Source organism: Onychomys torridus, chromosome 1 (genome assembly GCF_903995425.1).
Source record: "Onychomys torridus chromosome 1, mOncTor1.1, whole genome shotgun sequence".
NCBI classification, from domain to species: Eukaryota; Metazoa; Chordata; class Mammalia; order Rodentia; family Cricetidae; genus Onychomys; species Onychomys torridus.
Genome location: NC_050443.1, coordinates 72,187,551 through 72,214,109, shown reverse-complemented (window position 1 = coordinate 72,214,109; position 26,559 = coordinate 72,187,551). Strand labels below are relative to the sequence as shown.

General features: G+C 40.3%; 1 pseudogene; it reads right to left on the bottom strand.

The window, feature by feature from the left end:
* Positions 1-2,959: 2,959 nt before the first annotated feature.
* LOC118573862 lies at positions 2,960-25,777 on the bottom strand (annotated as a pseudogene).
* Positions 25,778-26,559: the final 782 nt, after the last annotated feature.

Sequence of the window (26,559 nt, the reverse complement as noted above, 5' to 3'; positions counted from 1 at the left end):
CCTGCAGGCAAGTCTGTTGGGCATTTTCTTGATTAATGATTGATGTGGGAGGGCCCAATACACTGTGGGCAGTACCATCCCTGGGCAGTTGGTCCTGAATAGTATAAGAAAACAGGCTGAGCAAGCCAGTAACCATCGTTCCTCCGAGGCTTCTGCTTCGGCTCATGCCTCCAGGCTCCAGCCTCAGCTCCCTTAATGGAACAGTAAGCCAAATAAAGCCTTTCCATCTCAAGTTTCCTTTGGTCATGGTCTTTCTCACAGCAATGATACTAAACCAAGACAGGTGGATTTCACACATTTTGACTATATTCACACCTTTCCACCATCTCCTCCTGCTACTCCTGTTCCTTTTCCTAAAAAATCCCACTCTCTTTGTATATATTATCTATATCTAGACTCCACATATGGGGGAAAACGTAATATTTGTCTTTCTCCATCTGGCTTATTTCACTTAATGTGGCAATTCCCAGTTCCATCTACTTTCAGCAAATGACATAATTTTGTACTTTTTTTTTTACATACAGGGAATAAATATACATCTTTGTGTACATGGAGCTTTATGAAATAAAAGCTCCATTCTGGATATATAGCATATTTTCTTCATTCATTTATCCTTGATAGCCAAGTAAGTTGATTGTGTAACTTGGCCGTTCTGCATACTCCTGCAATAAACAGGATGTACAGGAATCTCTGTAACATGCCTGTTTATATTTCTTTGAGTGTGTTCCCAGGAATAGTATGGCTAGATCATATAGTAGCTCCTTATTAGTTACTTTAGGGGCCTTGATGTATTTTCCATAGTAGCTATACTAATTCTCATCTCTCCCAGAATTGTGTAGCCCCATCCCAATCCTTATGAACAGTTGGTGGTGGTTTTGTTGATGGTAGCATCCCTATTGGGATGAGATGGGATCTCAATTTGGTTTTAACTTGTGTTTCCCTGGTAACTTAGATGTTTGGGTACTTATTTCTTTATTGCTGTATAAATGTAATATTTCCTCTCAACCATGACTTGTATGCCTGATTCCCTTTCTTATGTTTGACCTGGTCTATTGGTGAGGCATTCTATTGTGGCTTCTATTTCTTCTAGTTCTTTTTTCTTTAAACAAATTTCCATAGAGTCAATTTTAATAGAAGTGATACATCTCAATAAAATTTTAATGTGATACTTAGAAAACATGGAAATAATTTTAAATATTTTAAAGAAATTGTAATACTGTTATTACTAAAAATAATTAGTAATTCTAAATCAGTATTTTCTTCCATAATACATGACTGAATTTTCTAGCAAGTAGACATGGAAAAGCAATATTCAGTCTCAAGTGGCCAACATTCCAGTTCTCACTAACAAAATTCTTCTGTTAGAAATGATCTGTTTCTAGTCCAACAATAAAACCTAAAGGAAAAAACAAAACAAACAAACAAAAGACACAAAGAAGCAAGAACCTCAGAGAAGACTCACTCATTATTTGAAATTTCCTGGATTCATTTTTAAAAACTTTTTTTTACAAAATTAATTTTAATGTGGATTGTCTTTTTACAAGATATTCTTCTCTAGAAGAATTCACTACAGCATGCAAAGTTTGACCTCCTTCACAATTGGAGAGAACTTATTCACAGGCCATCTGGCTGAGTTTAATTTTGAGGAAAGTATCAGGTATACAGAGACACTATTAGTCAGTTCACTTTCTAACTCTTAATATGGAGTATTTTAGCCAAAAATTTTTACTTTCTACAAAATGCCAATTTCCATACACTTGACTGCTGAGCGCTTGTTGCTATCTCCTCCCTCCCTGATTGCCTACCCTATTTCAAAAAAGTGATTTTTTTTTTTTTAATCTTTAAAAATGTTCACTTGAAACACTAATTTGGGACCGGCCACACTCTAAGCCATTGTTGTCAATGTAGGGTCTTTTGTCTCCCTCAATGATTTTATTCTCCAGGGATTAACTGACGCTTCTTCTCTTAAAAATCACAAGAGGAAAACAGGCTGGCACCCAAACTCAGTAGTTTTTAACAGCACTTGACAGGGCTCCCTCATTTTAGCCTCGTCAGTTCTGCCCAGAGCCCCGAGGGCAGCACTTTGTTCCTGGTCCAGTTTTACAGCTGCGCCTGAGCTGTGTCAACCTGCCACTGCCTCACACCCATCTCTCAGCCATCCTGTTTTCCACTCCTCACAAGCATGCAATACTATACTTTTCCCTCGATGTTTTACAGATTGGTAACTTTCACCTTTTTAAACTGTGCTTTCTTCTCCCTGCAGTGTCCCGTGTGCAAGCTGTGAGTGGTACCTGTTACCTATCCTAACACTTACACACCTGCCCTTGGGAAACTTTGCCCTAGTCTTCTAAGAATCTACCGTCAACAGTCAGGAAAGCCAGCAACTGGAGTTCAAAGGAAAGCAGTCATCTTTCTCAGAACCCTGTACTGGACCACATGGTCTTGTCAATATGGCTTCACATTAATTAGGCTGTAACACAGTCTCTTCATTCCTTTATTAACCACATGAGCTGATTACAGTTTTAGAGTCTAGACTAGTTTTCCACATGTTTACACATTTTATTCTAATCTCTTTTAAATAAAAGATACAAAAGGATACACACATTTGCATTTATCCCCTTCCTTTACGGTTACACCTCCATCCTCTAAGCTCTGCTTTCCACAATGCCATCCGTATGATTTCCATACCGATGCATCAGAGTGCTGACCTGGGACTCTGGCTGAGCTGACTCTCCAGTTAGCTGTGTAATTTCTTCTAGGACATTGTAATAGACACGATATATACAGGATGACTTCAGTTTGGTACCCCCCTCCTTTGGCTATTTTTTCCCCTTTTTTTTTTTAATAAGTATGTTTCCAATTTCTCATATTTTATTTTCGTTGAATACATTGCACAACATTTTATTGTTAGAAAACATTTTATGTTTCAGGCAAAAAGTTTTTCTCCACCCAGAAGGTACTAATGTGTATTATTTTCTAAAAGAGGTAGATGGTTGTCTGTGTGGCCATCTTCAAAGAGGACGGAATGGACAGGCTGGTGAGATCCAAGTCTGAAATGACAGCAAATTATTTCCACTACAAATTTTCCAATTCCATGTAACATGCCTATTGTTGAAAAGATTCCTCCAATAATACTACAGAGTCTTAAAATAAATAAATAAATAATTTTTTTTAAAAAAACTCCAGAAAGGCATGTGTTCCTCAGTGACTGTCACCATGAGAAAAGTGAGATCATGTCTTGTAAATATTCCAGCGACTCTGTGGCTGCCTGCAGTGTGGTAAATGATTCATTCCCTTTCTGTCAGAGAACTGATGGGTGTCTGTTGGAATCTTGAATGTGTGTAGCTGTGTTGGCACAACTGTGATGAAATATTGGAACATCTTGTGATCTACAGCAATCTTTCCGGTTGCATCCACAGGATTAATAATTCCTTTATCCCTCTTCCCACTCCCCCAAAACTTCCTCCCCCTACTCACCCCTCCATCCCCTCCTCCAAAAGGGCAAGGCCTCCATCCATGTATCTTGATACACTGAAAGTTCCATTGTAGTTAATAAAGCCATAGAGGTAAATGCTTTTAGAGAAACTCTTCCCCCACTGGCCGATGTCTCCACTTAACTGTTGGGAATCTTGTGAAAAGCATCTATCTCTTTCACCAAACTCAAAGTGTTTTTTCTGATTCAGTCACCTCGTTTTCAGAAAAATCTTCCTCTTCCTTCATATGGTCTTGCTTGCTAGTGCTAAGGTCCCAGCCAACCTCCATGCTTCACAGAAGCCCGAATCGCTCCATGGTTTCTGTTTCTCATCCCTTGCGTGTTCATTCTTCATCCCAGAATCCCAGTGCCTTGTAGAATTTCCCACATGCTTTTTAATTTTTCACTGATGTTGCTGACCCTCTCGTTTATTCTGACTTTCTAATGTTGGTCAGGAATTTCCTTATTGCATTCAATAGGTAAAGTCCTCTGTGAAGTTGTGGGCCATTTTTAAAACATCTTTTTACATTCATTGTCTGGTATGTCAGCTATTTAACTTTTTGTTTTGAATATTCAGGAACTGTGAGCATTTAAGGATGTCCTATTGACTTCTTTCTTCATGCTTTTTGTGTTTCCACCTTGTGATTTTTGCAAATGTTAGGATGCTGTCTTTCAAGGTTTTTCTCTTTTCTCCACCCCTGTTCATCTGTTCTGTCTTGTCTTATGTGGGTCTTCTTAGGAAACAGTCTCCTTCTCTTGGACTTATCATTACCCGCCACTTAGAGGACAGAAACAGACAGCAGTAACAAAAACAACGATTTGATTGGACAGCAAATCGGAGTTGGAGCTGCATAGCTATTGATGCCTGATAAAGTGAATTTCAAAAACTAGAAGAGATACAGAGGGTCATAACACCTTTAGGAAATAACTCACCAAGAATATATTTAACAGTTGTAAATACATATGTACAAAATATTGAAGTTTCAAACTTCATAAAACAAACACTAGTGAGCATATAATAAATAGGTCCTTATAAATAAATAAGACTTCAAACTAAAACTCAACAGAGAATTCAGAGTTAAACAACGCCATAGATCAATGGACATAATGGATATCTACAGAAGATTTTACCCAACATATACAGAATGTACATTCTCAGCAGCCCATTGAATTACTTATCTTCCTCTCTCTGTCTCTCAAGTGCAGGGATTTTATAAGCATAAGTCATCATACCTGGAAATAACACTCTCTCAAAGTGGGCCAATAAAAAGAAAAAAAATCAGAAGAAAATCAAAAATTCCTAGAATCGACTGAAAATTGGAAGCACAACTTCTCAGAACATCTGGGATACACCTAACAGTTCGGTGGGGGGAACTTTTACAGCTCTAAGTCCTTAAGGATCAGATATATAGCAAGTAATTCACCTGCTGATATATCTCAAGGTCTTAGGAGAACAAGAACAAGCCAAATGCAAAATTAATATACAGCAAGAAATTAAAGATCAGGTCTGAAAGTAATGCACTAGAAAAAAAAAAGTATAGAATTAATTAAACAAAAAGGGGGCTACTTGGCAGAGGCCATGTCAGAGGAGCTGCAGTCAGCAATGGAGCTTATGGAGTACAGCTCACCAGTTAGCACAGCTAGGATGAGTGTAGCTGGGAGAGGCAAAGCCCCAGGGGCGGGGGCGGGGGGGGGTCATCTCCAGAATGCCCCTTGCTTCTGCTGGGCCTTCTCCTGCTTGCTCTTATCATGCTCCTAACTGTATTTGGTATGGTGTGATTGTTAGAATCCCACTATATCTAGTACAGTAAGATTTTTTCACGGAAAAATCCCACTCCTCACTGGGCAATTTACTTGCAGATCATAATAAAGATGATTTTTACAAGAACAATGATGCAAAGTTGGATCAATGATTTAGTTGAACTTTCTGAGTCGGCCTAAAAGATACAGATAGTTAAGGCTGTTAGTGAAGACGATTATGGAAATGGTTAATGGTTTAGGTTGTTCTGCCAATTGCTCCAATGAGAGCTACAGAAAAGAAATAAGATTAGAAGACGCCCTCCTTTTTACTAGATAGGAGACTTGCTGAGGCTGAAAAATGAAAACAAGGAAGTTTCACACATCACAGACCCAGGAATTCTGCCTGTGGAAAATCAGGCTAATGACTAAAGAAGGCAAGTATGTTCCTACACTCACCGTTAGGTCTAAGTTCCTTGCTCATATAGTTTACAGAATTAATCACAGGTTTTGGTATGCACTCTAAAAAAAAAAAAGTTGTAAAAGGAAATTAAATGGACCTACTGTGTGTAAAGGAAAAAGAAAAATAGATGGTTAGCTGGATCACTTGAGTAAGGTTTTGGGGAGTAGAATGTAGATAAGAATTTGCTACACTGTAACCACAAACTGCTGACTGCCAGGATAAAAGAACTGGCTGAAATATACTTGCCTTGCTTAAAACCTTGTTAATTAATAATAAAAGAATCATTGCTTTGGGGTAAAGATGTTATTGTCGGAGAAATAATACAAAGGAAAATGTTTAACTACAAGTGGGCTTCTAAGAAACATATTAACTTGTGATCATAATGTGATCCCTTCTTGTGTAAACTTTTAATTTGTTTTTGGAAAATACACAATTTGTGGTTGTGATGTGTTCTTTTCTTGAGTATAAATTTCAGCCTTAGGTAGTATAAGAAGGATAAGAGAAAAATAAAGACAAGAAATAAGTTTTTCTCCCTCAGATAAGGCCCTTGTGTGTTCAGCCACCAACTCTACATCTCCTCTCCAGTTTCTGTGACCTGCTGCAGCTGGACTCTGGCAGCTACTTGAATAAAACCTGACAAACCCTGAACAAACTAACCAAAACAAATGGCAAAATACCCAAATTAATAATATTCAAACTTTAAAAAGTGATGTTATGACATTCCATTGAAATCCAGAAGATGATTAAGAGAATATGTTAAAAATTTATTTTTAAAGGAAACTCTAAAATCTGGACGGAATGAGTAAAGTTAGCCACAAACAACCTACCAAAATGAAATCATGAATATAAACAACCCAACAGACCTATAACAAGCAATGAAACTGAAAAGTCAGTAATAAAAAGTCTTCCCCAGAGAAGAGCCCAGGACATAATGGATTCACCCCCAAACTCTATCCAGCCTTTGAGAACATACCACAGCATATTAAAAGCTGTATACAACAAACCTATAGCCAGTATTATATTACATGGAGAAAACTGGGGAACATTTGCCTTGAAACCAGGAATTTAACAAGAGTCCCCACTCTGTCTGCTCCTGTTTGATATAATGCTAAGTCTTAACCTGAGCAATAAGACATGAAAAAGAAATAATATGGACATAGTAGGAAAAGAAAGTAAATCAAATGATCTCTACTTGCAGATGGGGGAGAGAGAGAGAGAGAGAGAGAGAGAGAGAGAGAGAGAAACCTAAAGATTCAACCAGAAAAGTCTACAGTATGACAAATACTTTCAGCAAACTAGGAGGCTATGAAATCAGCATGCAAAAATCAGCTGCCTTTTTCTGTACTAGGAGCACACTTGCCTAGAAGAAACTAAAATAGGGAAGAAGGATCCTTTACAATGACTTCTAAGAGTATGAAATAAAATATCCATGAATAAACCTAACCAAGGAGATGGGAGACCTCAACAATGAAAAGCTTAGAATTGCTGAGGAAAAAAACCAGATGAGAACCTGAGATGGATCAGGAGGAAAGGCACATGCCACCGAGCCCAATTATCTGATTTAAATTTCCCAGACCCACACAGTGGAAGCCTCCTCAAAAGCTGACGTCTGAGATCCAAGAATGAGAATGCGCGCACACACACAAAGTAAAAATTTTAATGCAAAACAAACAGAAACTAAAGAAAACACCAAAGGATGCAAAGATGTCGCAGTGCTCATGAACTGATAGAATATTGTGAAATAGTTACATTACACAAAGTGATATACTGATCCAGTGAAATTCCCACGAAAAATCCCAGTTACATTCTTCACAGAACTAGAAAAAAATGGAATCCTAAAATTCATATGGAAGCACAAAACACCCTGGCTAGACAACCCAAACACAAAGAGCAATGCTGAAGTTTTCACAATACCTGATTGCAAATAACACTACAGCCACACTAAAAACCACATGGTACTGGCACATAGATGAATGAACTATAAAAGAAGACCCCAGAAATGAACCCACACAGCTACAAATGATGTCTTACAAAAACTATAAAAATGTGCATTAGGGAAAGGAGACCCTGTTCAACAATAGCTGCTGGGAAAATTAGACCCCTATATGTTAAGAGCTAAAACTAGACCTCCATTGCTGACTCTATACAAAAATCAATCAAAATGAATGAAAGACCTTAATGTAAAGCCTGAGACTTTGAAATTGCTAGAGGAAAACATTTCAACATGTAAGAGTAGGCAAGAACTTCAGAAACAGACTCCAGCACCACGGGAAATAGTCTCAAGAACTGGAAGATTGGATTGCATTAAATTAAAAACCTGTACATCCAAAGAAAAAAATCACCAGTGAAAAGATAGCCTACATAATGAGGAGAAATATTTGCCAACTGTGTATCGAAGCACTGGTTGATATCTGGAATATATAAATAACTGCAAAAATTAAACACCAAAACCAAAACACCAAAATCCAATTAGTGAATGAGCCAGGTCTCAAGAGAAGAAACACAACAAGGTGTGTTTTTGAGTAAGTGTTTGAATAAGTTTCCAACATCATAGCCAGCAGGAAAATGAAACAAAAGCCAGTTTCGGATTCTATCTCATCCCAGTCAAAATGGTTACCATCAAAAAGCAAATGCTGGCAAATATGGGGCAAGGTGGAACCCAACTCAGTGCTGGGGACATTATAAACTGGTGCAACCATTGTGGAAATCTTAGAGAAGTGAGTAAGCAGAAGGATCAACAGCATTGTAAATATGGAAATCAGTATGGAGTTCCTCAAAAACCCAGAATAGAACTATCATATGACCCACCTGTACCACCCCTAGATATATACCTAACAGACTCTAAAATCAACATTTGATGGAGATACTTACACATTAGTATCTATTGTTATACTAGTTACCATAGCTATGAAATGGAACCCTCATAGATATCCATGAACAAACTAATAGGAAGAAAATGTATTTTACAGAATAGAATTTTTAGAAAGATGTATTTTATTTTTATTTAAGTGTTGTATATGTGTCTACAGAGGCCAGAAAGAGGACATTGGACCACCTGGAGCTGGAGTTACAGACAGTTATGAGCCACCTAACACCAGTGCTGAGAACTGAACTCTGATCTTCAGCAACTATGTCAAGTGCTTTTAACCACTGAGCCATCTCTTCAGTGCCCAGAATAGAATTTTTTAGAATAAAATCATGACATATGCAAGAAAATAGATAGAACTGGAAATCACTAATGTTAAATGAAGTAAATTAGAGTCAGACAAATACCAAATATTGCACATTTTATCTAATGTGGAAAATACACTTCAATGTATATATGTGTGCATATTTATATATGTATGTGCATTTACATGTGTGTATTTATAGCAAGTATATGTCTGTGTTTATGTATGTGATATAAAAGTAGAAAAGAGACCATAAAAGGGGGTAAAATATATCTTAGGGGTGGGGAGAATTAAAAGAGAGGATATTGGGGTATGGAAATATATGTGAAATGAAAGCAGAAAGACTATGTGGGAAGAGGATGTGAAACAGAAAAAGCACAGCGTAGCAGGGGAGGGCAGAGGGCAGGTGATGAATAAGAAAAGTGAGATGACACAGGTGTGAAGCTGCCACAAGACAGCTGATTGCATGCATGCTACTTTAAACCTGTTTTTAAAGAGTAGTAAATACAAGCCAATGACACTACATCATAACGTTAAAGTACAAACCTTCCTTGCCCAAAGAGGATCTTCTATAAAGCACAATTTGAGAACCACTGAAATAAAAAACCTACAATTGTCTCAGAAGTTGCTTTAAAACACATTGATTTGGTGCTAAAGAGAAGGCTCAGTAGTTAAGAGCACTTAGTGGTCTCGTAGAGAACCCTGGTTCTGTTCCCGGAACCCGAATGGCAGCTCACAACCTCCTGTAACTCCAGTTCCAAGGGCTCCAATACTTCTTTCTGGCCTCCATGGGCTCCTGCATGCACATGTTGTCCTCTGACTTCCATGAATATGTTCCTTTTCTCACAAGCACACACATATACACATAAATATTTTTTAAATACAAAACCACATATTGGTTTTATTGCATTGAAGAACAATTTTAAGACCCCCTGTAGAAAGCAAACTTTACAGAGTCCCCACATTACTAGAAACTCAAAAAGGAAGCAACTGAAGAAAGGCCTAAGCTGTCCTCTTGAGAACTCCAACATCAAATTTTCCATACTGATTCACTGTACAATGGCCCCCAGGGGATTCCTTATCATGATCTGAAAAGCTACAGATCATTGTTTGGAGCACTGTATGTAAGCACTTTAGTAAGGGAAAGGACATCCTTAGCTGAAACCAAAAAGCCCAGAATAATAACAGCAAGTTTAAAAATGCAGCCAAGTGGATTCCTGGGATTGTTTTCAGGTGCTTTGGGGACCACATGGACATCTTGGATAACAACTGCAGAAATGACAGTCAGTGGTCACATGAATTCACTGGACACATGTTTCTTGAGTGGCCACTGTGGGGCCAGTAGTGGGTGCAACAATGAGCAAGCTACATACATGTGGTCATTGCCTTAGCAGGACTTAGGGAAGAGTGACAGAACAGAGGTAACAGAGAAACAAACTCACCGAATCACCACTGCCGTGTTCCACTCTGACGGAGTTACGGAGCAGGACTAATTTTGATAGAATAGTTACAGAGTGGCTGCAGGCAAATAGATCTTTCTCAGAGGAAGCCAAAGAAAATTCGACTGTTCACACCGAAGGCTATCCAGTGGTATAACTGTTCAATGCCACTTTCTGTGTGACGCATTTGTTCATTCTTTCTGCTCCCATGTCAAGCTTTGCCCCGTTTCAGAGCTGTTTGCCTGTAGGCCTGCACTATGATTACAGACATACACACATCTTCTATCAGTGAAACTACTATCAAGTCTAAAACACAGGAACCCTACTTAAGAATCTGTAGATTCTGGTCTTTTCCTGCTTCCACGTGAATTGTAAGATTGTTTCTTCAATTTCCAGGAAGAATTATGTTGAAATTTTGATGAAGAGTACATTGAATCTATAGATTGCTTTTGGTAGGATGGCCAATTTGACAGTCCTACCAATCCATGTGCATGAGAGGTCTCTACAACTTGTGGTGTCGTCTTTAATTTCATTTTTCAGCATTTAAAATTTTTAACTGTGGGGCTAGAGAGATGGCTCAGAGGTTAAGAGCATCGACTGCCCTTCCAGAGGTCCTGAGTTCAATTCCCAGCAACCACATGGTAGCTCACAACCATCTGTAATGAGATCCGGTGCCCTCTTCTGTATATATAATAAATAAAAATTTAAAAAAATTTTTTTCATTGTATAAGTTTTGATAAGTTCCTTAACTAAGTATTTCTAGGTATTTTTTAAGGCTATTGTGAATGGGATTATCTCTCTGGCTTTGTTTGTTTGTGGTTTTCTTGTCTGATTGTCTTTAGTATAGAGGAAGGCTACTGACTTTTTTTATCCTGCCACTTTGCAGGAAGTATTTACCAGCTCTAGGAATTTCCTGGTGGAGTTTTTAGGTCTCTTGTGTATAGTTGGAAGGAGTGTAAACTAATGCAGTCAATATGGTAATCAGTGTGGCAGTTCCTAAAATAACTAGAAACAAATCTACCACATGACCCAGCTACACCACTCCTAGGCATATATCCAAAGGACTCCATTTCCTGTAACAGAGACAACATGTTTGTCTATGTTTATATCTGCTCTATCCACAGTATCTAGGGCATGGAAACAGCCTAGATGTCCATCACCTGATGAATGGATGATGAAAATGTGGTACCTAGATAACAGGATTGTATTCATCTATAAAGAAAAATGAAATTTTCAGGGAAATAAATAAAGCTGGAAAACACTATACCCAGTGAGGTAACGCAGACCCAGAAAGGCACTAGAAACCAGTGATCTAGTACAGAATGATCCATGAAGAGAGAGGGAAGAAAGACCTTAAGGGAGCAGGGATAGTAGTACACAGATGATACAAAGGGGAGAGAGAACATTGGGGAGTGAAGTTTAGGTGGGGAAAGGGATGGAAACATAGGGCAAAGAAGGATGAGGGTAGATAATTAACACTAAAGTTAATTGAAAAAAGCCATATGGAAACCTACTTTATAGGTGTGTGTGTGTGTGTGTGTGTGTGTGTGTGTGTGTGTGTGTGTGTGTAACAGGGGAGGGGGAGAATGTTTAATTGGACTTTCTATACAGAGTGGATAATGTTCCTCCCAGAAGCCACAGGCTGACAAACAAAAAGCTCAATACTCCCCCTTGAGTTGTTGGCCAGGGATGTCCTAGAAACCCTATACTGCTTGACTTTCGTCAATCTGATAAACTTAGACATATCTGGGAAAAGGGAATCTCAATGGAGAAAATGCCTCCATAAGATTGGGCGGTAGGTAAGTCTGTAGGGCAATTTTTTGATTAATGATTGAAGTGGAAGGGTCCCCCACCCATATTTCTGAAAATACCACACAGTTTAGCCACAGGACATTGAAAAGTCAAGTTGGTATTGACTAAGAAGCTTCTTTCCTGCTGGCTAGCTTTCTCAGTGCAGGAAGGTGCCAGGTATGCTTACTGGAGAAGAAAAGTCATCAACAGTCTTACCCAGTTGTGAACCCTGTGAACTACAATAATGACCAACATGTTCAAGATATGCTCTAGGATGCAGCATGAATGTTATAAAGGCAACCAACGGCTTTCTGGACAGAAGCCATGGTTGGAAGAGGTGATAACACGGCAACAAAATTACTTTTGGACAAGGAACACATATGATGAATGTGGGTAAGAACAGCAAAAAGGAGACATGGTCTGCCAGCTGCCAGCTAAGAGGCTGAAGTGAAAGCAAGCTCTAAGGAGAGGGTGATACCTGGCTTGGACACTGCCCCCCCCCCTTCTCTTCTGACCTTCTGCAATTTGCCCCTCTCACTTCCTATTAACACTTCAGCAATAACACATCCCTAAGGCTCTGTCTGGGCTTCTGTACACAAACTGCCTCTGGCTGGAATGCCTCCCTCCCTCAGTCATGGCAGAAACATGCTACATCCTCCTCCTCCAAGTACGTCTGTGTGCTCCCTCCACAAAGCTTTGCAGGACAGGACAGGCAATGGAATGCTCCCTCTCTGATCCTGTCACGGTTCAGCAGAGTCCACCACACAGCCCTGCCACTGTTTCAGTCCAGTCCATTGCAAAGTGCTCAGTGTAGCAGAAAGGCCCCCAGTTGAAATGCAGATAGTGCCAATTTCTTGCTATTAACAACTTCCAGTGAGCTTTGTCATATCTATGAATCTGAGCTGCACTACCCATAAAGGAGCATTGAAACCTTCCCTACAGGATGACAAAATCTCAAGTAGTGTACTTAGAAGTCCCTGCCAACAGCAAAGGCTCAAAGTTTATCATGTTGTAAGGAAATGATTGTGATGATGACAATAGCTATCAGAAAGCTCATAATGTGATATTAATAAAACACACAAAAATACATCACAACTGTATGTCTTGGTTTACTTTTGCTATGCAACCCTGGAGAACCTGAAAAGCAGTTTGATGATATATTTTTTCCACAGATACAGTTCTGTTCTCATTACAACAATAAAATGATGCATCGAAACCTTTTACAAGGGAAAAGGCACACACAGGGGAAAAGAATTCCCTAAATAATACAAACAAACCATAAAGGCTTACTTCATTTACATAATAAGTCAATGGAAAACAAAGTGCACATTCTGAGGTGAACCGACCTAGGGACTATAATTGGTCTGCCATTCCTACTTATTACAGGGCATCTCCTCCCCTTGAAACTACAGTCCTAGCAACCCACAACAAGAAGATAACTACTACCCTGTGCAAGAGGCACCGTTTTCCTCGTATGGCCTCAGACCTCACAGTTCACCCTTTTGGAATGGTTGCTTTTAGTCAGCCACAACATGCACAACATGGACGAAAACTAAACTTGAGATGTCTGGCTTATTGCAGCCTGTGTCACTCTTCGTGTGGCATTGGAGGATGGGGACAACGTGTCACATTCATACCTGTGTATGCACGTGCATGCGACTGGGCCCACGTAAAGGCTAGAGGAGTGTTTTGATTGACCTGCTCAATCTCTCTCTCTTATTCTCATGAGACAGGGTCTCTCACTGAACCTGGAGCTACTAGAGAGGCCAGTAAGAGAGCCTCCTGTTTCTGCCACTCCCCTTACAAGCACTATGGTTACAGCAGGCCCTGCCCAGCTTTCCCAGTGAGTGCTGGAACCAGAGCTCAGGTCCTCATGCTTGCAAGCAGGGGTTTTCCCCCACTGAGCCTTCTCTGCAGTCCACTGCTTCACTCTAGGTAGCATTTAGAAACACCATGCTTGTCAGAAGACCTCAGCAGGCACTACAGTTATGCAAGCACACAACAGGAAAGCAAGATGGGGGATAAATGAGACCACTGGAAAGCTGGAGGAGAAGTAAATGTATGGGTTTTTCCCACTTGCCCTGATGAAAAACAATCCTCTGCAAGGAGTAATTTAGTTAGCAAGGGAAAATCTGCAAACCATTGAGAAATAGCCAGGACTCTTCTTGCCTCAGTAGGGAGTTGTCTCCACCATGGAATTTTCCCTCCTGACTCTCACGCTGTATATGTCCTTTCGGATACTCTATACTCACCCTCTTCTAGGCATTTCCTGGCTAATGTGAGGAAAACACTCATCTTTGTAAGACCTGTATAACTCCGATGTTTGATAAGATGGAGGTTGTTATCCAGTCATGAGTTATAAAGACAATCCAATGAATCGTAGCACTTTTTCCTTTTCTCTGTCTCTGTCTCTCGCTGTCTGTCTGTCTGTCTGTCTGTCTCTGTCTCTGTCTCTCTCTGTCTTCTCTCTCTCTCTCTCTCTCTCTCTCTCTCTCTCTCTCTCTCTCCAGTGACACTGCCTCTGTGTATCTCAGGCCCACACTGGCCTGGAACTCATTGAAGAACCCCAGGTTGCCTTCAAACCAGCCATCCTGCTGCCTACACCACCCCAGTATTCTAACTATAGGTCTGCACCACCATGTTCACCTGGACTTCAGCACTTTAATTTCAAACAAAACTACATGTGACTGAGCAAACAAGTTAAAGAATCCGAAACTATTTCTACCAAAAAAAAAAAACAAAATATAAGTGGCTTGAGGAATTCTGCTGCTGTGAGGGTCATAATTCTGCTAGGAGAAAAACAACCTGGTGTTAAGTCATAGTCCAAGATATCATTACAGTTGAGGCAGCCCCACAGAGTAGAGCACCTTTAGCAGAACACTGAATGCTGCAGACAGTAAGCACTACAGGAAGGAGGGGCAAGACAGCTTTTGCCATTCCATAGTTGACAAAAATCCCCAGCATTAAAGGAACTTTTAAAGTAGGGACCAGGGGCTGGAAAGATGGCTCAGTGGTTAAGAGCACTGGCTGCTCTTCCAGAGGTCCTGAGTTCAATTCCCAGCAACCACATGGTGGCTCACAACCATCCATAATGAGATCTGGTGACCTCTTCTGACCGGCAAGCATAAATGTAGCAGAACACTGTATACATAATAAATAAATAAATCTTTAAAAAAATAAAAATAAAGTAGGGACTAGTAGTCCTGGACTGGAAGCGAACTCAAGAGAAGCTAGGGCTGAACCTAGAAGAACAGAGAGACTGAAGAGGCCATTGGAATAATTTGACCTGGAATAATATAGTAAAGGTGGCAAATCTGGGAAATGTAAAGGAAGGCATGAAATATAAAGTAACCGTGGTCTAAATGATTGGATTGGGGGGGGGGAGGGGGGAAGCGTGAAGATGAATCAGATAATTCCAACATTTCCAAAGCAGAGTAAGTTGGAAGTTTGTGCCAATAACTGTAAAGAAAAAAACAAAACAAAAAAACAAAAAAACAAACAAAAAAACAGCAGTCTTATCCAGGAGAATTAGGTGATAGTACTAATGTCTGTTATTATTTTAACCTGTTCTAGATACCTACTGTTCTGGTTTCCTTTTCTGTTGCTGTGATAAACACCATGCACAAAAGCAATTAGGGGAGGGAAGAGATTTCATTCTACACTTCTAGGTCACGGTCCTCTGCTGAGAGAATTGGGGCAAGAGATCAAGGCAGGAACATGAAGACAAGACCTTGAAACAGAAACTGTGGGAGAATGCTGCTTCCTGGCTCACGACCAGATTTGTGCTTAGTAAGCTTTCTTAGAGAGCCCAGAACTGTCTGCCTATGGATGGGACCACCCACAGTGGGCTAGACACTCCCACATCAGTCAGCAATCAAGACAATTCCTCAAAGACATGGGTACAGAGCAAACTGATGTAGGCATTCCTTCAATTGAGGTTCACTCTAGGCTGTGTCAAACCGACAATAAAAACTAATCAGGACATCAGTGTTAGAGGAATATCAAGGAACGTAAGCAATATCCTACTTTAAAGTGCTGACTACTTGTGGGAACCAAAACAATTCTTCATTAAGATCTTAAAATATTGAAAGGCTTCCGTACCAGTTGGCAAATAAATTGTGAGCACCTTGAATTTTGTACATATACAATACACTTACACACACACACACACACACACACACACTCACTCACTCACTCATGCATAGATACACACTCATTTTCACTCATGTGTACATACACACACACAATCACAGTAAAGTACTCAGTTAAACATGAGTTCCTTCCTTTTTAATGAGCAGCCACATTTTAGACATTAGACCATATAAACAGTCAAACAAAAATCCTCCTAGTCTCTATTGTCCATCTACACAGCTTGGTATCATTTAAGGTCAATTGTTCAAAGGAAAGAAAGGAAGCCCATCAGCACCAAGGACAAGAGAGCTGTCACCCTGCATTTCCATTTTGTGTCCCATGAGCTGATCCCTCAGAGGAAGAAGCCATCAATGTCAGGAAGTGGCGGAGGTTTCCGAGTGTTTAAAAGGACAGTGTCTGCAGCATGACCCTGCTTCAGACTACTTAGAAATAGAAAATGACCAAGAATAACAAGTACTTCCTTACTTTCCCATCTGATGAGTCAGAGCCATTGTCTGGCTTGTAGATCCTTGTTTAAATTGGGTTATTAAATTACAGTGTAGCTGACCAAACTTACTGGGTGTAGACAAATATAGCATGCTTTCTATCATATGTGGACTCCTATGGAAAATTTTCCATAAAGTGGCACTTGTATCATGGCTCAAACACACACACACACACACACACACACACACACACACACACACACACACACACATGGTGGGGGATCAGTTCCTGTGACACTTAACTAAAACTTAATGCTATTGTCTTTTAAATATTTTATTTTCAAGACCACAAGTATTCTATGATATAGTGGAAAGAGAAAAGAATTAGAATACCAACCTGATCCTAACTGTCTACCCTACCATGTATTAGCTACTTGAATTGGAACTACTTTCTTTGTGGTTTTGGGTTTGTTTTCCCATATGCATGATAGAAAAGAACTATGTGATGAGTAAGGGGCCTTGTAGTAACTAAATCAGTAACATACACGTGCAGAGGCTTAGCTAGAGTCTGTAGGAAGGGGAATCTTGATGGAATACTAACATATTTTGTAAAGTATTATTGGCATGAACTTTCTAAGTCTGAAACAATTGGCAAGCATATGCATAAACACACACTGATTGTTAGTGTCCAATTTGTCACTTAAGAGTAAGAAATTATAATGTAAAACTTCAGCAGTTAGTTCTGAGTGTTCACCACAAAATCATGAACTTGCAATTCAAATCAAAATCCAAATGCAGCTATTTTGGAAGTGACTTCCATTAATAAGATAGTATCTTGGTGGCAAGTGAGAGCCTCTTACACACTAACTATGATGTAGTCTAGCATGTGATCTGCCTTTTCTTTTGGCTTTTGACCTAGTGATCAGTCATCAGTGCTGACATGTAAAATATACTGCTAGGGCATGATTCTCATTACTTAAATTATGGCTCTTTGAGTAAATTTAATTGCAGAATTAAAATCAATTTTATTTATAAAAAATCGTGTGAATAATCTATGGTATACTTTCATCGCTAAGTATGCTGAAATTGTAAATCTTTATTTTAAGATACTATTTTCTCTTAATTAACAGAACAATATAGTTATACTCATGGTCTACACAGCCAGGATTATCACAAAAGTGGTTAAGGAAACTAGTCAAATTTTTCAATCTAATACCTTTTTAAATTACAGCACATTATTTAAAAGAACAGAAGAGTCACAACTGGTCAAAGTGCAGAGAATAATTATCAGTGGAGTTCTCAGCCACAAATGACTCATCCATATTGCATACTTTCCCCACAATGCTCAGTGTGGTGGTTTGAATGATAATGGTCCTTATAGGCACATAGATTTGGTCAACAGGGAGTGGCATCATTTGAAAGGATTAGGAGGTGTACCCTTCCTGGAAGAAGTGTGTCACTGAAGGTGGGCTTTGAGGATTCAAAAGCCCATGCCAAGCTCAGAGTCTCTCTGTCTGTCTATGGATCAGGACATGGCTCTCAGCTACCACTCTAGCACCTGTCCACCTGCTGTCATGCTCCCCCCACGATGATAATGGACTAAACCTCTGAAACTGTAAACAAGGCCCCAATAAGATGATTTTTTAAAAAATAAGAGTAGCCGCTGGGCAGTGGTGGTGCACGCCTTTAATCTCAGCACTCGGGAGGCAGAGGCAGGCGGATCTTTGTGAGTTCGAGGCCAGCCTGGTCTACAGAGCAAGATCCAGGAAAGGCGCAAAGCTACACAGAGAAACCCTGTCTCAAAAAAAATAAAAAATAAGAGTTGCCATGGTCATGGTGTCTCTTCACAGCAATGACCAAGACCACTCAGGGAAACTTGCAAAATATGGGGTGGAGTGGAAAGATTGTAAAAAGCAGAGGTTGGGGAGGACTGAGACAAAACAACATTTTCTGGACATGACAGGACCGTGTACTAATGAACTTATAGCAACTATGGTTGTCTATACAAAACCTGCACAGTTTCAAACCACTCAACATCCCAGCATGGAGCAGGAAGGGGCACCCGAGACCCAACACCAACAGGAGCCTAGTAACAGTTGATTGCTGCTGAGAAGGCATCAGTTTTCGTTAGGGGTGTTGCCCCAGTAGGTTTCACATTCTCCACTGGATGATCCCATATCCATACGTGTATATGGGCAGGGTTAAATGGACTTGGTGAGTTTTAAGGAGAGAAATTTAAAAAATGAGATTAAGTTAGGAAGGGGACATAGTGGGGTCTAGAAGGAGTTGGAAGGAGGCAGCAGTTGAGACTATAACCAAACACATTGTCTGCATATATGAAATTCTCAAAGAATGAGTGAAAATATCATACTAAAAAAGAATAATGATCCTTAAAATCATAAAGATAAGACCATTGTACAGGCTGTCAACAAACACAAAACGCTGGGTATATTTAGCTGGGCCTGACTCCCGACTCAAGGGGCAGATAGGTGTTTGAAAGCAGAAGGTAAGATGAATACATGGCAGTGGCTCATGAATGCACCATAGATTATAGACATTTTTCAAGAGTAATACAATTAGTAATTTTCACAGTCTCATCACAGACATTCTTAAATGAAACTATTTGATAGTGTAAATGTGAAGTGATGAAGTTATTAGTATTTGAAATATAACTGTGTGTGTGTACCATGGTAACTCAGTTATAAAGTAAATATTATCTTATAATTATTTCAAAACTAAGCATGAAGGCTGGAAGATGCTTATTTGATAAATGTGTTTGCCACACAAACCTGAAATATAGACATTTACACAACATTAATTCTTGTGATCCTTGAACATGGAAGAATTTTGCATCTTCTAGTGTCTTCAATGTTTTCATCAATATCTCTAAATTCATATTGTAAAAATAATCCACCTCCTTTCTTAGCTTGGTCCTGTGTTGTTTTTAGTCTGTTGTAAGTGGAGATGTTTTGCTGGCTTCTTTCTCTACATTATCAGTATATAGAAATAGTATATAAATAGTATATATTACATTTTGACTTGTGTCTGCTATTTTGCTGGAAGTGTTGTTTATTAGATTAAGAGTTTTCTGGGTCTTTTAATTACAAGGGTCTTATAAATATCTTTCGATAAAAGATGAAAGGAAGATAATTTCTCTTCTCCATTTCCTGTCTACATCCTTTCTACTTCTTTCCCATGCCTCATTGCTGCGTCTGAGAATTTCGGTACTATATAAAGGGCAAAGTGAGTCCCCTTGGCTCTTTCCAGCATTTTAGAAGATTGCTTTTGTTTTGTTTTGTTTTGTTTTTTGTTGTTGTTGTTGTTGTTGTTTATAGCTTAGTATAACGTTGGCCATAGCATTTATTAGGCCTTATGTTGCCTTCATTATATTGAGATGTGATACATATCTTATGTTCAAGCTGGCCTTAAACTCATTTTATAGCTAAGGCTAAATTTGGCCTTCTAATATTCCTGTCTCTATATTTCCAATGTTGTGATTACAAGTGTGCACCATCATACCCAGTTCATGTTGTATTGAGATCGAACCCAGGACTAGACAGCACTCTAATAATTGAGCTATATTATTTTATTTTTAACTTCTAGCCTACTTTTTAATTTCTAACTTCTTCTCAGGATTTTATCATGAAGGGTTGAACTCTCTCAAAGACCCTATCTGCAGCTATTGAGATCATGTGATTTCTGTCCTTCAGTCTACTCACATGCTTGCTATATTACATTTATTGATTTGTTCAAGAAAATTGTTTTTAATTAGTAGATAAAAATAATCAGACCAATGAGTTATTGTGATAATGACAAATGGAGCAAGAAAAGATTAAATAGACTCACTAAGCTTTGGAAATACTTGAAAAGCAATCTCTGACTAGGAATGCTAAGGAATTGTGGTGCTTTTGTCTTTCTCAGATACAAGTTTGTATGTCTACAGTGGGAATTGTCAACAAGTACCATTTTAAGTCCTTCCAAATGTAATCTCTATCTTCCCAAGATACAGCCCAGTCGTGATATATACATACAGTATTGATGATACCGCAGGCCTAAGAGAAAGGTCATCAATAGAAATCAATAATGAGAAGGAGAAGGATAATTATCAGTATCCTCTTCTAAGCAGCTCCTTACTACTGCATTTTAGTGGACATCAGGCCACTGAGGCAAAAGTTGGAAAGGGGAACCCAAACAGGAACAGAAAGCAGAACTGAAAAATGTACATAACAAAATACCCCAGCACACTGATGTGCTCATCCCACAACTAAGGAAGGAGATGTAGGAGGCCTGCAGGAGTGGCCATGAGGCCCACACTGGAACAAGACACAGACTAACAGAAATGCTCGCCAGTAGTTACGAGAAATAGCTGGGTGCAGATGACTGCCCACTAGTTCACAAAAGAGGCCTAATCACTGCAGTCCAGAGTGAGGTTAATATGAAAGGCATAACCACTATGTGGAGCGTGGTTTTAGGACACTGAGACAGTGGGGGAAATGAGTCTTTACTCTGTTAAGTTCCTTTAAATTTATTCCGTGTTCCAGGGATCGTGTGTGCTTTCAAGTGTTACCACATTGAAACCCGACAATTTTGGTAGGTGTGATTGTTCATTTTGTCTGTCAGTAGAGATGAGTTATGGTAAGCAGATATTTGGTCAAACACAATTTTGGATATTTCTCTGATGGTATTGTTGTGTTTGTGTTTTTGTGTGGATGGGATTAGCATATAAATCAGTGTCCTTTGGTTCTTCCCAACACCCTCCCCAGTTGAGTAGGCCTCATCAGATCCATCTTTAAGGCATGACTGATAGAAAGACCTCTCCTCTGCAAGAAGGAATTCCACCTGTCAGCCTGCCTGTGAAAGTCTGCTGCTAACAGTGAATTTAGGATTCATTCTATCCTGAGGACTTGGAGTGGGACAGAAGGTAGCAAGTAGTGTGACACTGTAATCACAAGCCAGGCGCCACTGGGAGCCCTTTGTGACTGACATCCCAGGAACCCAGAGGTGAAGCAGGACCCTAATTAGTCTTAACTATAAAAACCCAGAGTCAGATATCAGAGTGAAAGCTGAAAGATCTGAGAAGCAGAGCAGCCAGCCACTAGAGTTCTTACCTCTATGAAATCTCAGGCCCAATAGGGCATCCCGTCTCAACGAATCCTCAGACTGAAAAGGGGTGAGATCCTGTCTGCACCCACCTTATATTCTTGTCTCCACCTCCCTAGTGCTGGGATTAAAGGTGTGAGCTTCCACCTCTTGGTTCTGTTTCTCTTTTAGGATGGTTCAATCTCATGTAGCCCAGGGTAGCCTTGAACTCCTGATCTTCCGGCTTCCTCCTCCCAAATGCTGGGATTAAAGATATGTGCCATCACTGCCTAGCCTCTATGGTTAACTAGTGGCTAGCTCTGATCAGGAAAGCTTTATTTGTTAGAACACAAACAAAATACAACGTAGAGTATTGATGTGCCCAGACAGCCTGTCACATCCTTTCTCAGCTCTCTTGATTCACTTTCTTCAAGTAGAAGAAATCAAATATTCCTATTAAGACAACATTTGAAGATTTTGAAAACTGAATAAAAAGAAATAACCCAGAATAGAAGCTGGGCATGGTAGTACATGTTCATGATTCTAGCACTCAGGAGGTAGAAGCAAGGTGATCAGGAGTTTGAGGTCATCCTCAGCTTACATGTTAAGTTTCAGGCCAGCCTGGAATACATGAGGTCCAGTCTCAAAAGATCAAAAAAAATAATTAATGAAAAGTACTAAAAGAAATTACATTTTTAATTGGAAAAGTGTTACATTGGTAGAAAAATAGAGAATTGTTTGTATCAATTAAATGGTGGTACCCAGGTCTAAACAGAATTCTCAACAGAAGAATCTCAAATGGCTGAAAAACATTTAAGGAATTGCTCAACACCCTTAGCCATCAGGGAAATGCAAATCAAAACAACTCTGAAATACCATCTTACACCTGTCAGAATGGCTAAGATCAAAAACACTGATGACAACTTATGTTGGAGAGGATGTGGAGCAAGGGGAACACTCCTACACTGTTGGTGGAAATGCAAACTGGTACACCCACTTTGGAAATCAGTATGGCTACTTCTGAGAAAATTGAGAATCAGTCTACCTCAAGACCTAGGAATACTACTCTTGGGCATATACCCAAGGAATGCTCAATCATACTACAAGGACATTTGCTCAACTATGTTCATAACAGCATTATTTGTAATAGCCAGAACCTGGAAATAACCTAGATGCCCTTCAACTGAAGAATGGATAAAGAAAATGTGGTACATATACACAATGAAGTATTACTCAGCTGTTAAAAAAAAAAAAAAAACAATGACATCACAAAATTTGCAGGCAAATGGATGGAACTAGAAAATATCATCCTGAGTGAGGTAACAGACTCAGAAAGATAAACATGGTATGTACTCATTCATAAATGGATACTAGATGTTAAGCAAAGGATAACCAGACTACAACCCACATCTCCAGAGGAGCTAGCTAACAAGGAGGACCCTAAGATGGACACATGGATTGCCTTGGGAAAGGGAAAATAGATGAGATCTCCATTTGTAAACTGGGGCAGGGGGCAATAAAGGGAAGGGATTGGGGGATGAGAACATGAGGGAACAGGATGTTCTACCTGGGGGAGGGACAGAGTGGGAGAGTAATGAAAGAGATACCTTGATAGAGGGAGAAGTTACGGGGTTAGGGAAAAACTTGGTGCTAGGAAAATTCCCAGGAATCCACAAGGACAGCCCCAGATTAGACTACTAGCAATAGTGGAGAGGATGTTTGAACTAGCCTACACTAGTAATCAGATTTGTGAATACCCTGTCATCATAGAGCTTTCATCCAGTAACTGATGGAAGCAGATGCAAAGATCCAAGCCAAGCACCAGGCTGAATAGGTAAAAAGATAACATAAATGTATTTCATGTGCTCTATTTAAAAGATTTACATAGAGTTAACTTTCAACCCCATAGAGTTCGAATTAAAACTATAAAGACCAGAAATAGACAACTAATATACGTATGCAGGAAATACATGTATACTAGTTTTTCTTTAAAATGTAATAAACCTCTATTATAGTTAAAGAAAATTTATTCCATGATAATATATAAACAGATTTTGCAACTCACCAAAAATGGAAACTAATATAGTATCACATTACATTTCTAAAGAATGAAGTGTCTGACAAAGGGAATTATAATGAAGAAATATAAGTAGAAATAGATTCTACCTTTTCATTCTCTTCTTATAGCTTCTTTCCATCATTCTCAAAGGGATTTTAGAGATTATCTGTTCCAACAGTCTTCTCTCAGTTGGACTTTTAGTAATAGGATGCTGAACAGACAACCCCATGCCCGTAAACTGAATAAGTGCAGAATGTTCCTGATGAAAAGCGGTCAGAGAGAGAAGGGGTTCTGGGTCTCCTAACATTCACCACTCATCCACTGTCTTTCCCTGGGGCTGATTCCCCCAAAGAGTCCTGCATTTACTCAGCGATGTATAAAACACACTGGAGTTTTACAAAGGCAGAAACCATGCCTGCCTAAAGGATTGAAGCAGCTGCCCCAGGAAAGGACTTCCATTTTTTGGAACCACTGGTAAAATTAAAGTATTTCCTCTCCTTCATCAGTCCAAAGTTTTATATTAAAAAATCATTTCCCATAAATCATTCTAGAAAGCCACGGCATACCTCCATCCCACATTCCAGCTCAAACTTAACACAGGTCTGTAACCATTCATTGATAAATGCCTGTTTAAGATATCTAAACTTCTCTGCTTAGAAAGACATCAGCTCTTACAGAACCAATATTACCCACCGCAACATGGAGGAAATCAAATCAAGAACGATGTTCGGGAACTAACTGTAAGCTGTACAAGGTTACAGAGTTAGCAGGGTGGATTCTTGATCTGACTCTTCACAAGCACTCTTTCTTTCTCTTTAATTTATCTATTTGTATTTTATAGATATTTTATGTACATTGGTATTTTGCCTGCATGTATGTCTGGGTGAGAGTGTCAAATCCCCTGGAACAGGAGTTATAGATAGTTGTGAGCTGCCATGTGGGTGCTGGGAATTGAACCTGGGTCCTCTGGAAGAGCAGCCAGTGCTCCTAACTGCTGAGCCACCTCTCCAGCTGCCGGCTGGCAGGCTTTCTAATCCCAGTATTTTCCACATGCACACCTGTCTCTATTCTGACCCCTAGAAATGCAGAATTGTTAGGATTCTGTCTCATAGGACCTGAGACTTATGGGATAATGCTCCATGCCTGAAGCCAAGCACAACATCCATAAAGCTTTTCATGAAACTCTGAACTCAGGCTATAGGCCAGAGACCTGAACTCATCCACCTCAGATCTGGGCACAGACCTTCAAGCCCCACTATGAGCCCAGGCTGCCCGTGTTCAGCAGTAGAAAGAAACAGATCTGTCCAACACTTACTAAATGGCACATGATACAACGATGACAGGCTGGCACTCAAGATGTGATTAATATTCTGCATGATCTCAAAGGTAAAGGCATTAGAATTCATGTTTGGGGGTGCTGCAGGGCAAAAAGGATGATTGGCATGGTAAGCTAGGAGCCAGGGCTGGCACCCAGCAATTTGAATTTGGAGAAAGTAAAGGGAGTTCAGGTTGAGGCCCTTTGCTGGGCGCAGGGTTAGTGGTGGCCAGCCAGCTACAGATGAGCAAAAATCTAAAGTATTGGGGGCCTGACCTCCAGAACTGGGAAAGAATACATTTCCGTTGGTGGGGGAGGGGCGATATTAAGTAAGTGATCATGGGAGAGAAATTTGAATGCCTGGCTTCTGTAAACTGTGAGCGAAAGACTGAACAGGTCCTAGGCATTAAGAAGTCTGGGTTTCAGGGTGGGCTTTGGTGTCTGGCCTCTGAGAACAGCCAATCCAGTAGTTGGATTGTGGGACCTGGAGCTCCCAACCCCTATTACCTTCTGATCGAAGTAATAAATTGAGTAGTTATTGGCCTCCTCAGGTTGGAATGTGGGGAAGATTTGCAAATTTAGGCTGGCGAGGGCCCTTAGGGCTGGATTGACGGCTGTGGTGGCCACAGGTGCCAGGAAAGGCAGGAGCAGAAGCCGGAAAGCCAGGCCGCCCATGGCTCAGGCTGGCCAGCAGGGCGGGTGGCCGGGCGAGAGGGCCACCGGCTGTAGCACGCGCCTGCACAGTCCACAACTACAGGCTGCAGACTCTCTTGAGAAACCCAAAATCAGGCCGCTTGGTTCCCTCTCACACCATCTATCCTCTTCCCAGCCCACCTTCTTTTGGCCATACTCCAAGTCAGCCCTTGTGCAGCCCGGGCTCCTCCCCACCGTTAGCTATGGCTTCCGGAAGCCTAGGGCTCCTTCAGGTCAGGCTTTAAGATTGCCTCATTGTCACCGCCAAGCTGCTAGCGCAGCCTTAGCCCCATTGCAACATCTCTGCTCTCAGCAAATCCTACATAATCGCACCAATAAAGACTCCAAGGCAATTTACTGGCAATCATCACCAGGCGTGGTAGCATAATGTAACTTCCCTCACTCAGCCACCGCGGCAACGGCAACTGTGCACACTATGTGTAACTGTCCTTTCGCCTCACAAAAAGGGAAGTAAGCTAAGAGAAGGGGAAGAGACTCGGGGTTGCCGCTCTCGGGTAGCAGGAACTGGAGCAAGGCTGAACAGATTGCTCTGCTCTCCTGCAGGCTGTTCCGGCTCTGCGCCTCCCTTATGCCTGCCTAACCTGTTCCATGGTACTCTGCTCTCTCTCCGGTCACCCCATCCTCCTCATTGCCCGCACAACTCATCCCTTCTGATGCAGACCCTGCCAGGTCTCTATCTTCCTTCCTCCGCCAGAGATGGCAGACCCCCCCCACTTCAACAGCGCCCCTTCCTTCCTTCCTGG